Raw genomic sequence first — 15,448 nt, 5'->3', positions numbered from 1 at the left:
AGAAGCCGCAACCAGAGAAAAGCCCATGCAGCGACGAAGACCCAGCACGGCCAAAATACATACATAAAAATGCCCCTCCCTTAAAAGAAAAACCTTCAGTACACAAATGGCAATCATAACAGCAGCCCCGTGGCAGCCAGGAGCAAGGGGAGGGGAGGTTTCTGCTCTCTCCTGCTCCCCTTGCCCACGCTCCGTGACCTGTGCGAGCATGAGGTCTTAGCAGAGGGCAGATCAAGGCCAGAAGAGGCATGGGAATTCCCTGGCGGTCCAATGGTTAGGACTCGGCACTTCCACTGCCATGGCCCAGGTTCGATCCCTGGTCGGGGAACTAAGATCCCTCAAGTGCTGGGGCATAGCCAAAAAAAAAAAGGGCAGGGGGCGGGGCAGCCAGAAGTAGGAGGGGTGGTTCCTAAAACTGATGTTGAGACAGACCAAGCACAGCAGGTCCCTCCAACATGCCATGTCCCCGCGTGGCAGCCTCCAGGGAAAGCCAGATCCAGTTAGGAGGTAGCGGAAGGTGGCTGTGATGGACAGGAGACTCAAACACCATTCCTCAGCATCCCGCCGGCCACATCTTTGGGGAACAGCACTTTCCAAGGGCCTTCTGAGATTAGTTCCCTCTGTCAACCATAGACGTGTGAGCTATCTGCCCAGGGAAATGCCGGGGTCCTGCCCCAGTTGGATCCAGGGTATCCAAAGTGTGACAGCATCAGCAAATGATTTAGAGAGAGAGATAATGAAAGAATGTTGAAGAGAAGAAAATAGAGGAGAGAAAGAGGCTGATATTAATGCAGAGTGCCTCTGTGCTCCAAGGGATCAGCCTGAAAAAGAGAGTAAGAGAGAGAAAGAAAGAAAGATAGAAAGAAACACACAGGGAGACCAAGCTTCTTCAGTGAGCAAGGCCCGTAACTTTATTTTAAAAAGGGACTTTTATACGTTGACTTGTACATAGAGGGAAATGAAAGATGCAAGATCATGCAGAATCAGCCCAAACACTCCAGCAGTTTTGCCCTTATTGAAGCCAGGGTTTTTTCTGCATACCTTTCCCACAAATGATGTTGTGTACATTATCTTCTGGCCTTGGAGGCCTGTGGACATTTCATGACCCTCTTTTGATAAAGGCTGCTCAACCAGAAAACTTATTTTCCCTCAAAGTGTTTTTTCTTCATATTTCTAATCTATATCAGCCTCAGAAAATGCTAAGCAGGGTTACATTTCTAACGGAGCAAAGGTGCAGTGAGTTTCAACAAAGAAAGACCCAATTAGCTCAAAGGTCTGATGTGGTTAATTTCAAGGCTACACTTGTTTTTCTTACATTCCAACTATGTTAACTAACCCACTCCCAGGTGCACAATGGATAAGAGATATGGGAACTTAGCAACAGGCATTGGCCCAATAATGAAATCCTACACCAGCACTACTCTAATAACTTTTAACTCTTTGAAAGGCTCTACGTTTTAGGCTTCCGTGCCTCTCACAGTTGGGAGGCTGTGAACAATCATATGGGTAGCTGCAAGAGTCTGGATAAACCTGCCAATGCCAACCGAGGGGGTTGATTTGAAATACTCCCATCATGTCCAAGAGACTTATTAGCTAGAGCCCTAATGTTGATTTTCTCCAGAGAAAGGTGGTTGGGGATAGCCCCCTCTTAATGTCAGGAGAGTTGGTGAAAGGCACGAAATAGTAAGACAGATAGATTCTGGTTTTGGGGGTAGATGCACGGGCAGGTCCAGGGGGGTCCCTTGAGGCCTGAAGCCTTGCTTATCAGATCTCTTCCACATAACTTTATTATGGGTGGGATCTCCCGTGCTGGCTCCCAGCAGGGAAAGCCACTCAGGTCTTGGAACAGAGCTCTTATAAGAAGACAGGTCACACACAGGACTTCCCTGGTGGTCCAGCAATTAAAACTCCACACTCCCAGTGCAGGGGGCACAGGTTTGATCCCTGGTCAGGAAACTAGATCCTGCATGCTGCAACTAAGACCCGGAGCAACCAAATAAATTATTAAAACTTCTTTTTTTTTAAAGAGTCAAGCTGTTGACTCCCTGCTGTTGGTGGGAATGCAAACTAGTACAGCCACTTTGGAGAACAGTGTGGAGATTCCTTAAAAAATTGCAAATAGAACTACCTTATGACCCACCAATCCCACTGCTGGGCATACACACCGAGGAAACCAGAATTGAAAGAGACACATGTACCCCAATGTTCATCGCAGCACTGTTTATAATAGCCAGGACATGGAAACAACCTAGATGTCCATCAGCAGATGAATGGATAAGAAAGCTGTGGTACATATACACAATGGAGTATTACTCAGCCGTTAAAAAGAATACATTTGAATCAGTTCTGATGAGATGGATGAAACTGGAGCCGATTATACAGAGTGAAGTAAGCCAGAAAGAAAAACACCAATACAGTATACTAACACATATATATGGAATTTAGAAAGATGGCAATGACGACCCTGTATGCAAGACAGCAAAAAAGACACAGATGTGTATAACGGACTTTTGGACTCAGAGGGAGAGGGAGAGGGTGGGATGATATGGGAGAATGGCATTGTAACATGTATACTATCATGTAAGAATTGAATCGCCAGTCTATGTCTGACGCAGGATACAGCATGCTTGGGGCTGGTGCACGGTTGTGACCCAGAGAGATGTTATGGGGAGGGAGGTGGGAGGGGGGTTCATGTTTGGGAACGCATGTACACCTGTGGTGGATTCATGTCAATGTATGGCAAAACCAATACAGTATTGTAAAATAAAATAAAGTAAAAATAAAAATTTAAAAAAATAATTAATTAATTAAAAAAAAAAAGAGTCAAGCTTACAAAAAAAAAAGACTCACAAGATGGTCACACAGACATGTTCCTGCTACATGACCAGCCGTGGTAACTAAAATGCAGGGCTCCAGAGCAGACATCAGGTGCACATCCTAAATCTTAATGTTTACATGAAACGTCTGAAAATCTGCTCCATTGCACCCCTAATGCCCTAAGCCTACACAGTAACGTCATTAATCAGGAGGATCCCTTAGACTGCAAGGAGATCAAACCAGTCGATCCTAAAGGAAATCAATCCTGAATATTCATTGCAACGACTAATGCTGATGCGGAAGCTCCAACACTTTGGCCACCTGATGCGAAAAGCCAGCTCATTGGAAAAGACCCTGATGCTGGGAGGGATTGGAGGCAGGAGAAGGGGATGACAGAGGATGAGATGGTTGGATGGCATCACTGACTCGATGGACATGGGTCTGAGAAAGCTCTGGGAGTTGGTGATGGACAGGGAGGCCTGGAGCGCTGCAGTCCATGGGGTCACAAAGAGTCGGACACGATGGAGCAAGTGAACAGCAGCAGCAACGAACGTTCCTAGAGCCCAGTCTCAGAGCTTGTCCAGGTGAGGACCAGGGCCCCAGGTGCCACTGGGGAACAGCAAAGACAGTGAGGCAGGAGGACTGCAGGAACGCCGCCTGCAGCAGACACTCAGACTGCGGCAAAGCCCTGGGCTCTGCACCACTCTGTCCGCCTCTGCAGACACCGCTCCGCCTCTGAAGGACAGAGAATCATCCGAGGGAGCCCAGCCCTGAGCCAACTCTGCGAAGGGACGACTGTGTAAAGAGCAGAGAAGAACAGGTGTAGGAGGACGGTGCTGAGGCCATTCAATGGGGAAAGGCAGTCTTTTCAACGATGGTGCTGGGAAAATTTAATATCCACAGGTGAAAGAAAGTAGTTGGACCCTTACCTTACACTAGACACAAAAATTAACCCCCAAATAGATCAAAATTCTAAGTATGAGAGTCCACATTATAAAACTCTAAAAACTTCATGACACTGGATTTGGCAACAACTTCACGGATATGACAAAAGCACAGGCAACGGAAAGCAAAAACAGATAAGTGGGGCTTCATCAAAATGAAAAATCTTTGTACATCAAAAGACACCATCGACAGAGTAAGAGGATCCTCCCTGGTGGCGCGTGGCTAAGACTCCACGCTCCCAGTGCAAGGGTCCCCAGTTCGAGCCCGAGTCAGGAAACTAGACCCCACATGCTGCAACTAAAAATCCTACATTCCACAATGAAGATGGATGATCACACAGGCTGCAACCAACCCAGTGCAGCCAAATAAAGAAATAAATACAAACAATAACAATGAAAAAGAGTAAGAAGGCGAAAGGTTGTTGTTGAATTACGACGCTGGGATTCTTGGCCCCCGGAGGAGAAGAATTCAATCTGGGGCCAGAGACGAGGCTTGATCGCTCAGAGCTTTTGTGTAATAAAGTTTTATTAAAGTATAAAGGAGATAGAGAAAGCTTCTGACATAGGCATCAGAAGGGGGCAAAAGAGTACCCCCCTGCTAGCCTTTAGCTGGATGTTATATAGTTATCAGCAGTCTGTTAATGAAAGAAAGGAATGTCTCAAAACTTAGAATGGCACCAGGCCCCTCACCCATAGGATGTATTTTGGGATAATCTTGGCTCCAAATGGTTCATCTTGGGCCATAAAAGGATTAACTTGAATCTTGAAGAAGGGCAGAGCACCATACAAATAGTGTCATTTACATAGATTAGAGGAACAATATCGGTGGATAACATACTGGTTTATCAAGTAGGTTCTGAGCCCAAAAGGCCAAACCGACTTGAAGACAGAGTTTGGGGTAAATGCATAGTACATTAGCATAGCCTAAGATAAACATTTCCATAAGAAAAAGGCATTTGTTAACTTCAGGTGAAACCAGGTGTCATGGCAACACAGAATTTTAAGAGAAACCTTTTAAATTTGTATAGAGAAGGAAAAAATATCGCTACTTTGTTTCCTCCTGCTGCTTAAGAGAGATTAAAAATGTCTGACACTTGCAGGCTATTTCCTCCATTTGGAGACCCCTGGCCTTCCTGCCTGTTACCCTCTCAAAGGCAACCCATGAAAAGGGAGAAAATATTTGCAAATTACATATCTGATAAGAGATTAATACAAGGAACTCCTACAATTCAGTGACAAATGATCCAGCTGAAAAATAGGCTCCTCCATCCATGGGATTCTCCAGGCAAGAGTACTAGAGTGGGGTGCCATCGCTTTCTCCAGAAAAATAGGCAAAGGAACTGAAATACACATTTCTCTGAGGAAGGTACACAAATGAGTAAGCACACGAAAGGCTGATCAACATCCAGCAATGAAGGAAATAAAAATCAAAACCACAGTGAGAGACCACTTCAATCTATTAGGATGGTTATTATCAAATGAGCAACCCACAAAAACAAAACAAAACAGAAAATACCAAGTGTTGATGAGAATGTAGAGAAATTGGAACTCTGGTGCATTGCTGTAAAAATGGAAAATGTAGTCACTATGCAAAACAGTATTCCTCAGAAAACGTAAACAGAGAATTACTATGAAAGTGAAAAGTGAAAGTGAAGGCGCTCAGTCGTGTCCGACTCTTTGCGACCCCATGCACTGCAGCCCACCAGGTTCCTCTGTCCATGGGATTTTCCAGGCTAGAATACTGGAGTGGGGTGACATTTCCTTCTCCAGGGGATTTTCCCCACCCAGCTCTCCGGCATTGTGGGCAGACGCTTTACCATCTGAGCTACCAGGGAATGACTCAGCAATTGCACTTCTGGGTATACAACCACAAGGATTGAAAGCAGGGAATCAAACAGATATTTACACAATCCATGTTCACAGCAGTATTCTTCACAATAGCTAAAAGGTAGAAATAATCCAAAAGTCCATCAATAAATGAATGAACAACATGTGGCCTATTAGGAATTCTCTGGCAGTCCAGTGGTTAGGACTTTCACTGCCAAGGGCCTAGGTTCAATCCCTGGTTGGGGAGCTAAGATCCTGCAAACTGCTCAGTGTGGGGGAAAAACAAACGTCTATCCAAACAATAGAATATTATTTAACCCTGAAAAAGAAGGCAGTTCTGATACTCACTACAACACGAGTGAATCTTGAGGACACTATGCTAAGTGGAATAAGCCAGTCAACGAAAGGCTAAGTACTGTATGATCATATTACATTAGGTTCCCAAAGGAGTCAAATCCATAGAGACAGAGAGTAGAAAGGTGGTTGTTAGGGGCTGAGAAAGGTGGGGAATGGGGAGGGATTGTTAAATGCGTACAAAGTTTCAGTTCAAGGAGAGAAGGTTCTGGAGACGGGCAGTGGTGATGGTTGCCCAAGAATGTGAGTATGAAACTGCACAGCTCAGGTGGGACTCGAACTCTGGCCAAAACCCACACTGGGACTTGAACTCAAGGGCTGGGATTCAAATGCACTGTCTTTAAATAAAATCACAAACCTGATCTCAGGACTTAACGAAGCTCAGGTTCTTTGCGTCTCAATGTAGAAGGAAACAAGTGAGAGGCAAAGTGATAAGGAGTGATGAAAGGAACACATTTCAATATTTGCAACAACTGACAAAGAATTAATCTCCAAAATATAGAAGCGGTTCATGCAGCTCAATATCAAAGAAACAAACAACCCAGGACTTCCCTGGTGGTAACAGTGGTCAAGAATCTGCCTTGCAATGCAGGGGATGTGGGTTTGATCCCTGATCAGGGAACTAAGATCCCACACGCAGCAGAGGAACTAAGCCCGCCCGCCACAACCAGAATGTTTGTGCACCTCAATGGAAGATCCTACATGCTGCAGCTAACACCCCACACAGCCAAATGTTTTTTAAAAAAAATTTTAAATGGGTGGGAGAATTAAGTAGACATTTCTCCAAAGAAGACATACAGATGGCCATCAAACACAGGAAAAGATGCTCAACATCACTAACTGTTAGAGAAATGTCAATCAAAACCACAAGCAGGTACTACCTCACAGTGGTCAGAATGGCCATTATCAAAAAATTTGCAAACAATAAATGCTTGAGAAGGTGCGGAGCATTTACACTATTGGTGGGAATGTAAATTAATATAGCCATTATGGAGAACAGTACAAAGCTTCCTTAAAAAAACTAAAAGAACTACCATATGACCCAGCAATCCTACTACTGAGCATATACCCTGAGAAAACTGTAATTTGAAAAGATCCATGCACCCCAGTGTTCATGGGGGGCTTCCTTTTGTGGTTCAGTGCTAAAGAATCTACCTGCCAATGCAGGGGGCTTGGATTCAATCCCTGGGTCAGGAAGGTCTCTTGGAGAAGGAAATGGCAACCTGCTCCAGTATTCTTGCCTGGGAAATCCCATGGGCAGCCTGGTGGGCTACAGTCCATGGGGTCGTAAAAGAATCAGACATGACTTAGCAACTAAACAACAAATGTTTGTTGCAGTGCTATTTATGTCACGCGAGTGTATGTTTTTCGATTTTTTGTCTCCTCACAACAAAGATTTGGAGTGACGGACATTAAAGGCCCCTCGGCATGTCACAGCTCTCAGGTCTTGGATAGACCGTGTTATAGCTCTTAGACAAATCAGTGTTACAACTCCGTGTTACAGCTCTATTTTATTTAGAAGATAGCAGGAAAACCCATCTTCAAGGCGTGAGGGCACATCGATCTAGACACGAGGAGAAGGGCGCCCCAGCGCGCGGGAGCGAGCGAGAGCTGGCTTTGGCTCCTCTATTTATCTGTTTCTCTCCCTGGGCCGGTCCTGTGTAAACTGGGCCAGCCAGGAGTGTTGTTTGTTTTACCTGAGGTCCTCACTCCGGTCCTCGGACCTTCTTTTGTTTCATTTTTGCGGGCTTTTCCCGTCCTTGTCTTGTAGCCACCGCCATTTTGGACTCCTTTTCCCTGTTCTACCTACCTAACATTTACAATAGCCAAGACATGGAAGCCACTTAAATGTCCATCAACAGAGAAATGGATAAAGAAGATGTAATGCAGATATACAATGGAATATTATGCAAACATTAAAAAGGAATGAAATTGGGTCACTTGTTGAGTCTGTCATATAGAATGAAGTCAGGAAGAGAAAAACATCATATAGTAACCCATATATATAGAATCTAGAAAGATGGTACTGATGAACCATCAGCTTGGCCGGGATACATATGCAGACGTAGAGAAGAGACTTATAGACACAGAGCGGGAAGCGGATGGTGGGACAAACTGAGAGTAGCCTTGACATGTACGCAGGACCATGTGTAAGACAGACAGCTAGTGGGAAGCTGCTGCTTAGCGCAGGGAGCTCAGCTCAGTGCCCGTGATGCCTTAGAGGGGTGCGGTGGGAGGCAGGGGCGGGGGGGATGTATGTAGACATACTGCTGACTCACTTTGTTCTACAGCAGAAACTAACCCAACATAGTAAAGCAATTATACTTCAATTTAAAACAGAGAGAGACACACATTTCATAGACGGGATTCAAAAGGCAAGAGTGTCCCTGGGAGAAACACACTTTGCAGAGAGGGTGTGGGCCATCTCAGAAGGCCAGAGGCCCTGAAATACAGGGTGGTTAGTTTTTATGGGCTGGCTAATTTCATAGGCTAATGAGTGGAAAGTGCAAGTCACTCATTCATGTCGGACTCTGCGACCCCATGGACTATACAGTCTGTGAAATTCTCCAGACCAGAATACTGGAGTGGGTAGCCATTCCCTTCTCCAGGGGATCTTCCCAGCCCAGGGATCGAACCCAGGTCTCCCTCATTGCAGGCGAATTCTTAACCAGCTGAGCCACCAGGGAAGCCCAATGAGTGGGAGGATTATTCCAAATATTTTGGAGGAGTGGAGATTTGTAGAAATGGGGCCATCACCCACGTTTTGCTCTTCTGTAGTTGCCCTTGGAACTGCCATGGCACTTGTGGGTGTGTCGTTTAGCACACGCTAACAGATGGTGACTGCAGCCATGAAATTCAAAGACACTTACTCCTTGGAAGAAAAGTTATGACCAACCCAGATAGCATATTCAAAAGCAGAGACATTACTTTGCCGACTAAGGTCCGTCTAATCAAGGCTATGGTTTTTCCTGTGGTCATGTATGGATGTGAGAGTTGGACTGTGAAGAAGGCTGAGCACCGAGGAATTGATGCTTTTGAACTGTGGTGTTGGAGAGTCCCTTGGACTGCAAGGAGATCCAACCAGTCCATTCTGAAGGAGATCAGCCCTGGGATTTCTTTGGAAGGAATGATGCTAAAGCTGAAACTCCAGTACTTTGGCCACCTCATGAGAAGAGTTGACTCATTGGAAAAGACTCTGATGCTGGGAGGGATTGGGGGTAGGAGGAGAAGGGGATGACAGAGGATGAGATGGCTGGATGGCATCACTGACTCGATGGACGTGAGTCTGAGTGAACTCCGGGAGTTGGTGATGGATAGAGAGGCCTGGTGTGCTGCGATTCAAAGAGTCGGACACGACTGAGCGACTGAACTGAACTGAATGTATACACAATGAGTGTATAATGAGGCTCAAGGTCAAGTTAAATCTTCCACCCTCTAGGACCCCATCAGTTCTGACCAGTTTATGTCATTCTTTTAAAGGCTATGCCCTGCCCTTTTCCCTCCTGTTTCAAATATACATAAGGCCACTGAACTGTACACTTAAAAATGGTTAAAATCGTAAACCCCATGTTACGCATATTTTACCGCAACCTTTTTAAAAAGGAATATGTGTAGACAAGCTGGCTGGTTGGTTCTCCCTTCAGTGCTAGGCAACTCCTAGATCGGGGCGGAGCGGGGTGGTGGCAGGTTGTATACGTGTATATGCATGTTTATACATGTGTAGGCACAGGGGAAAATCTTTGTCCTAAGGAGACGTACACAGAGGTCACTTGGTGTAAAGGCCACATGATACCCAGAGTATTCATCCCATTTGAGAGGAAAGTAAATAACTGATCCTAGATGCACAGGAAAAGGTCTGGAAAGATGTACCCAAACTGCTCCCCAGAGGGAAACTGTCACTTTTTATCATGAAATGTGTGTCTGAAACATTTAGATAAAAGTTCTGAAAGGTTGTTTTTGTTTTTGTTTTTAATTTTCGAAGTGGACGTTAAAATGTAAGTGAAAATCACTCAGTCATGTCCGACTCTTTGCAACCTCATAGACTGTAGCCCGCCAGGTTCCTCTGTCCATGGGATTCTCCAGGCAAGAAGACTGGAATGAGTAGCCATTCCCTTCTCCTGGAGATCTTCCCAACCCAGGGATTGAACCCGAGTCTCCTAACTATAGGTGGATTCTTTCTCATCTGAGCCACCAGGGACGCCCTTAAAATGTGAAACCACTTTAAAAAGTTTAAGGGTGTCCCTGTTGGCTCAGTCATAAAGAATCCACCTGCCAGAGTAGGAGACACCGGTTCCATCCCTGGTCCGGGAAGATTTCACGTGCAACCTCAGAGCAACGGAGCCCACACACCACAACTGTTGAACCTGTGCTCGAGAACCAGGAGCCACAACTGCTCAGGCCCCGTGCTCCAAACTCTGAAGTCCATGCACCCCAGAGCCCCTGCTTCACATCAAGGGGGGCGCCCTGCAACGAGAGGGCCACCCACCGAAACTAGAGAAAAGCCCCCCACAGCAGCAAAGACCCAGCACAGCCATAAATAAATATAAATCCATAAAAATGTCAAAGTCACACAAGGAAGGAGTCTTTTGGCAACTCTACAGTTGGCAAGTGATTAGCATCCAAAACACATACATGGAAGAACCTCCCTGGTGGTCCAGTGACTGAGACTCTGCTCTCCCAATGCAGGGGGCCTGGGTTCGATCCCTGGTCAGGGAGCTAGAGCCCATGTGCCACAACTAAGACCCTATGCAGCCAAATAAATAAAAGTAAATACTAAAAAATCAACAAGGAGAAGACAACCCATAGAAGAAACAAAGGATGTAACTGGCAATTCACAGCAGAAACCAGAATGGCCGATAAACAGTGAAAAGCTGGGCAATTCCTCTATCGACTAGGGAAATGCAGGTTAAAATCACAATGAGGATGAAGAAAAATCGCCAAGTCTGCTGGTACCAAGAGACGGACACTCTCCTCCCCCGTTAGGAGGCTGTGTGCCAGTGGAACAACAGTGCAGAGCAGTCTGGCAGGTGCCAAAGCTGAAGCAACCAACAGCGTGAGGCCAGCAAGCCCACTTCTATTTAAACACTCAGAAGCTCTCACACAGGAACAAGGAGACACGTTCCAGAATGTTCGCCGCATCGTGGTTTATAACAGAGAAAAGCTGGAAACTACCTAAATATATTCGCACAGGGAGATATCATAGAGAAATCAAAATAAATGAACGGGGGCTAAATGCACCAATGTGGGGAAAGAGAAAATCTTTCAGAAAACATTCAGTCTTTATAGAAGATGACTGGGGCCGTGATACAAATCTCAGAACATTTCAAAGAATTTAAATAATGCAGAAAATGTTCTGAGACTACAATGCAACTAAGGTAAAAATCAATGGTGATGGAGGAATTCCCTGGAGGTTCAGGGTTAAGAATCAGTTTCCACCCCAGGGAGCAGGGTGGGGGTAGGGGTGGGTGTTCCCACTCCTATTGAGGGGAGGGGAACTGGTGAACTAAGATCACACAAGCGGTCAAAAGAAAAAAAAAAATTCAAATCAGTGGGTATGGGAGTTGCCTTCTGTTTGTTTTTTACTTTTTGGCATTCCAGCTGAACTATTTCAAATCCTAAAAGATGATGCTGAGAAAGTGCTGCACTCAATATGCCAGCAAATTTGGAAAACTCAGCAGTGGCCACAGGACTGGAAAAGGTCAGTTTTCATTCCAATCCCAAAGAAAGGCAATGCCAAAGAATGTTCAGACTACTGTGCAATTGTGCTCATTTCTGATGCTAGCAAAGTAATGCTCAAAACCCTTCAAGCTAGGCTTCAACAGTATGTGAACTGAGAACGTCCAGATGTACAAGCTGGATTTAGAAAAGGCAGAGGAACCAGAGATCAAATTGCCAATATCCACTGTATCCTAGAAAAAGCAAAGGAATTCCAGAAAAACACCTCCTTCTGCTTCATTGACTACGCTAAAGACTGACTGTGTGGACCACAATAAACTGTGGAAAATTCTTAAAGAGATGGGAACACCAGACCACCTTACCTGTCTCCTAAGAAACCTGTAAGGCTGATCAAGAAGCAACCATTAGAACTGGACATGGACAGACTGGTTCTGAATTGGGAAAGGGGTACATCAAGGCTGTATATTGTCACCCTGTTTATTTAACTTCTATGCAGAGTATATCATGAGAAATGCTGGGCTGGATAAATTTCAAGCTGGAAACAAGACTGCTGGGAGAAATATCAATAACATCAGATACACAGTCTGCAAGATTAACCAGCCTGATCTACTTAAAAAAAAAAAAAACCTGTAATATACAGTGGAACTATTATGTAACCTCGTTCTGTATTTTCCAAGTCTCCTGTAAATGTGTTATGCTTTCATAATTCAAAAAGAAAATAAAAATTAACCTGCCTGTACACTACAAAAGTGCCAATATCACAAAAAAACAAATTCAGTCTGAGAAACCATCCTAGAATGAGAGGCACACAGCAACATGTTTGCAACCCATCTGTGTAGTTCAGGTTCAAGGGGACCTCAGGTGAAGTTCAACATTCAGTTCTGAGCTGGAGAAGCTTCAACTAAGGCAGGCCTGCTCCCTGCTCGAAACTGAGGGTTCATGGTTGATTCCTCCACAAGCTGAAATCAAGATTGCTGGGAGAAATATCAATAACCTCAGATGCAGATGACACCACCCTTACGGCAGAAAGTGAAGAACTAAAGAGCCTCTTGATAAAAGTTCTTTAAAAGGAGAGTGAAAAAGTTGGCTTAAAATTCAACATTCAGAAAACTAAGATCATAGCATCGGGTCCCATTACTTCACGGCAAATAGATGGGGAAACAATGGAAATAGTGACAGCCTTTATTTTGGGGGGGGGCTCCAAAATCACTGCAGATGGTGACTGCAGCCATGAAATTAAAAGACGCTTACTCCTTGGAAGGAAAGTTATGACCAACCTAGAAAGCATATTAAAAAGCAGAGATGTGACTTTGCCAACAAAGGTCTGTCTAGTCATAGCCACGGTTTTTCCAGTAGTCATGTATGGGTGTGAGAGTTGGACTGTAAAGAAAGCTGAGCACTGAAGAATTGATGCTTTTGAACTGTGGTGTTGGAGAAGACTCTTGAGGGTCCCTTGGACTGCAAGGAGATCCAACCAGTCCATCCTAAAGGAGATCAGTCCTTGGTATTCATTGGAAGGACTGATGTTCAAGCTGAAAGTCTAGTACTTTAGCCACGTGATGCAAAGAGCTGACTCCTTGGAAAAGACCATGATGCTGGGAAAGATTGAAGGCGGGAGGAGAAGGGGATGACAGAGGATAAGATGGTTGGATGGCATCACCGACTTGATGGACATGAGTTTGAGTAAATTCTGGGAGTTGGTGATGGACAGGGAAGCCTGGCGTGCTGCGTCCATGGGGTTGCAAAGAGTCAGATACAACTGAGTGACTGAACTGACTTCTGCGCCACCCCCCTTCCCACCCGCCCCCGCAACTGGAAAGGGAGACCCGAGACCTATGAGCTTTTGGAAGTCCAGGAGTGCACATACTGGACCTTGGCTCAGAGACCCGGGTTTTTCACCAGTGAACTGGAGGACATGGTACTGTTATGCCCAAGTCGCGAAATCTCCCAATGACCACCAGGGAGCCGGTATCCGATGCAAAAGCAAGAGAGTTTTTATTACCAAGCTTGAGCTGGGGCTCCCACCATTACCGACGCAGCGGCTAAGGAGAGGAGCCCCAAGTTTTGGGTTACACTGCTTATACAGGGAATATTCAGGTGAAAGGGTAACAAAGGGGGTGTTCAGGCTGAAGGACTACTGATTGGTTATCCTCTTCTATAGGGTTGTGTGGGGATTTCTGATTGGTTTTTTTACTTCCACGGTAGATCATTACTTCCAAGGTAAATCACAAATTCTTGAACTTGAAGTCAGGAGGTTTAACCTAAGGGCTGATTGGCTTGTGCACAGTGGGCCAAGTTTAGGCAATATCCAAAGTCTAAGTCTGTTTGCCCGTTACCTTTGCAAAACGGAGTTCTTTTACAAGATGGAGTAGCTCAGGCTCTTCAGCATGGCTCTATCTGGCCCTGTCGCTGAGGTTCTTCCCAGCCCCATCTGAGAAGAACACGGTCAGCTGGGGCGGCACTGGGCAAATCAGCGTATTTCCCGCGCGGGGCTGACTCCGCTGGCCCAGCCCTGTGCCCTGAAGGAGCTCTGTGGCTCTGGCTGCCTGGCCCTTCACGGCCTGGAGCCTTTGCAGCAGGTAGGCCAGGCAGGCTTGATGCCAGGCCAGGAGGGGCCAGAGTCCAGAGCAGGAGAAGCAGGTTCCCAGCCAGGCGCCCCGCCTGGGACCGGGGCTCAGGTTGGGCCCCCTCTGTTCCCCTGTGAACCTCAAAGCCCCTTCACCCTCCACCACTGCCTGGAGGAAAGGCCCAGAGACTGCCTCAGCCTCGTGCCTGTCCCCACACCCTCACCCGGGCCAGGAGCCAGGGCTGCCTTGTTGGAGGCGTTGTGGTGCCATCTGGACGCCTGTGGTGCCCCAGTCACTGAGAGAGATCGTCCTTCCCCAGCCTCCCAGGTGGCTCAACCGTGGCTGCTCCGGGGCAGAAGCCCTGAATCCCAGGCTGCTCCCCGCACCTTCAGCTTGTACCCCAACCCAGGGTCCCGCAGAAGGGTGCGCTGGCCGCTTACCTGGAGTAGGAGGAGGCGGAGCTCCGCAGACGCCGAGGCAGCAGCGAAGCGGTCGGTGCGCTCCTGGCGGCCGCGTCCGTGCGCCTGGGCATCTCGGGATCCCGGGATCCCGCACCTGTTACCACTCACGCCTCGCCCGCCTGCGCAGTGGGGGAAACACGCCGCCTCCGCTGCGCCTCCCGGCCCCGCACGGCCAGGCTCCTCCCATCCCGCGCACTTGGACCAGGTGCCCCGGCCCCAGGGAACGTGTGCCCAAAGAACCGCTCTCTCCCGCGGGAGCCTCGGCTCGGGCGCTGCCGGAGGGTCAAAAGCAAGGCCGGCCCTGGGCGCCCGGGGTCCGCGGGCTGGAGGCGGCCTCACCTGCACGGAATCCGCGCGCGGCGACGGCCCGCGTGGTTGGGCGCCCACTGCATGGTGGCTCCAAATGGATCATGTCCCCGTTCCCTCTGCCCTCCAGAGACCTCAAGTCTACGTCTCAGCCCTTCCCGCTCGGCGGCGGCGGGCTGTCCCCACCTCCTCTGAAGCTCTCTTTGCGGGCTCTTCTCACGCCCACCCCAACCCCCTTTTCCGTCTTCTCCAGCAGCTCCTCTTCTCTGCCTTGGGCCACAGCGGTGATGGTCGCGTGCTCCCCTCGATCCCCGCAGAGGCTCTTCCGTTCCAACGCCAGCCCCGCAGCACCGGGACTGAAAACCCAACTCTCCTAAAACCCGTTTCCTTGCTGAGTTTATGATTAACCCCTCTCTCCAAAACTTTGCGCTTCCCTAGTGGCTCAGACGGTAATGAATCTGCCTGCAATGCAGGAGTTCCTGGTTCGATTCAGCCC

The 15,448-nt window shown here is 47.2% G+C and overlaps 1 non-coding gene across 1 annotated transcript; it reads left to right on the top strand.

Moving 5' to 3' along the window:
* The first annotated feature begins 256 nt into the window (after positions 1 to 256).
* TRNAG-UCC (transfer RNA glycine (anticodon UCC)) lies at positions 257 to 328 on the top strand. Its single transcript has one exon. It is a non-coding gene; the product is annotated as a tRNA-Gly (tRNA).
* Positions 329 to 15,448: the final 15,120 nt, after the last annotated feature.

This window comes from Budorcas taxicolor, chromosome 17 (assembly GCF_023091745.1).
Source record: "Budorcas taxicolor isolate Tak-1 chromosome 17, Takin1.1, whole genome shotgun sequence".
Taxonomy (NCBI): Eukaryota; Metazoa; Chordata; class Mammalia; order Artiodactyla; family Bovidae; genus Budorcas; species Budorcas taxicolor.
The sequence above is the reverse complement of the archived record's forward strand: the minus strand, read 5'-3'. Positions and strand labels throughout refer to the sequence as shown.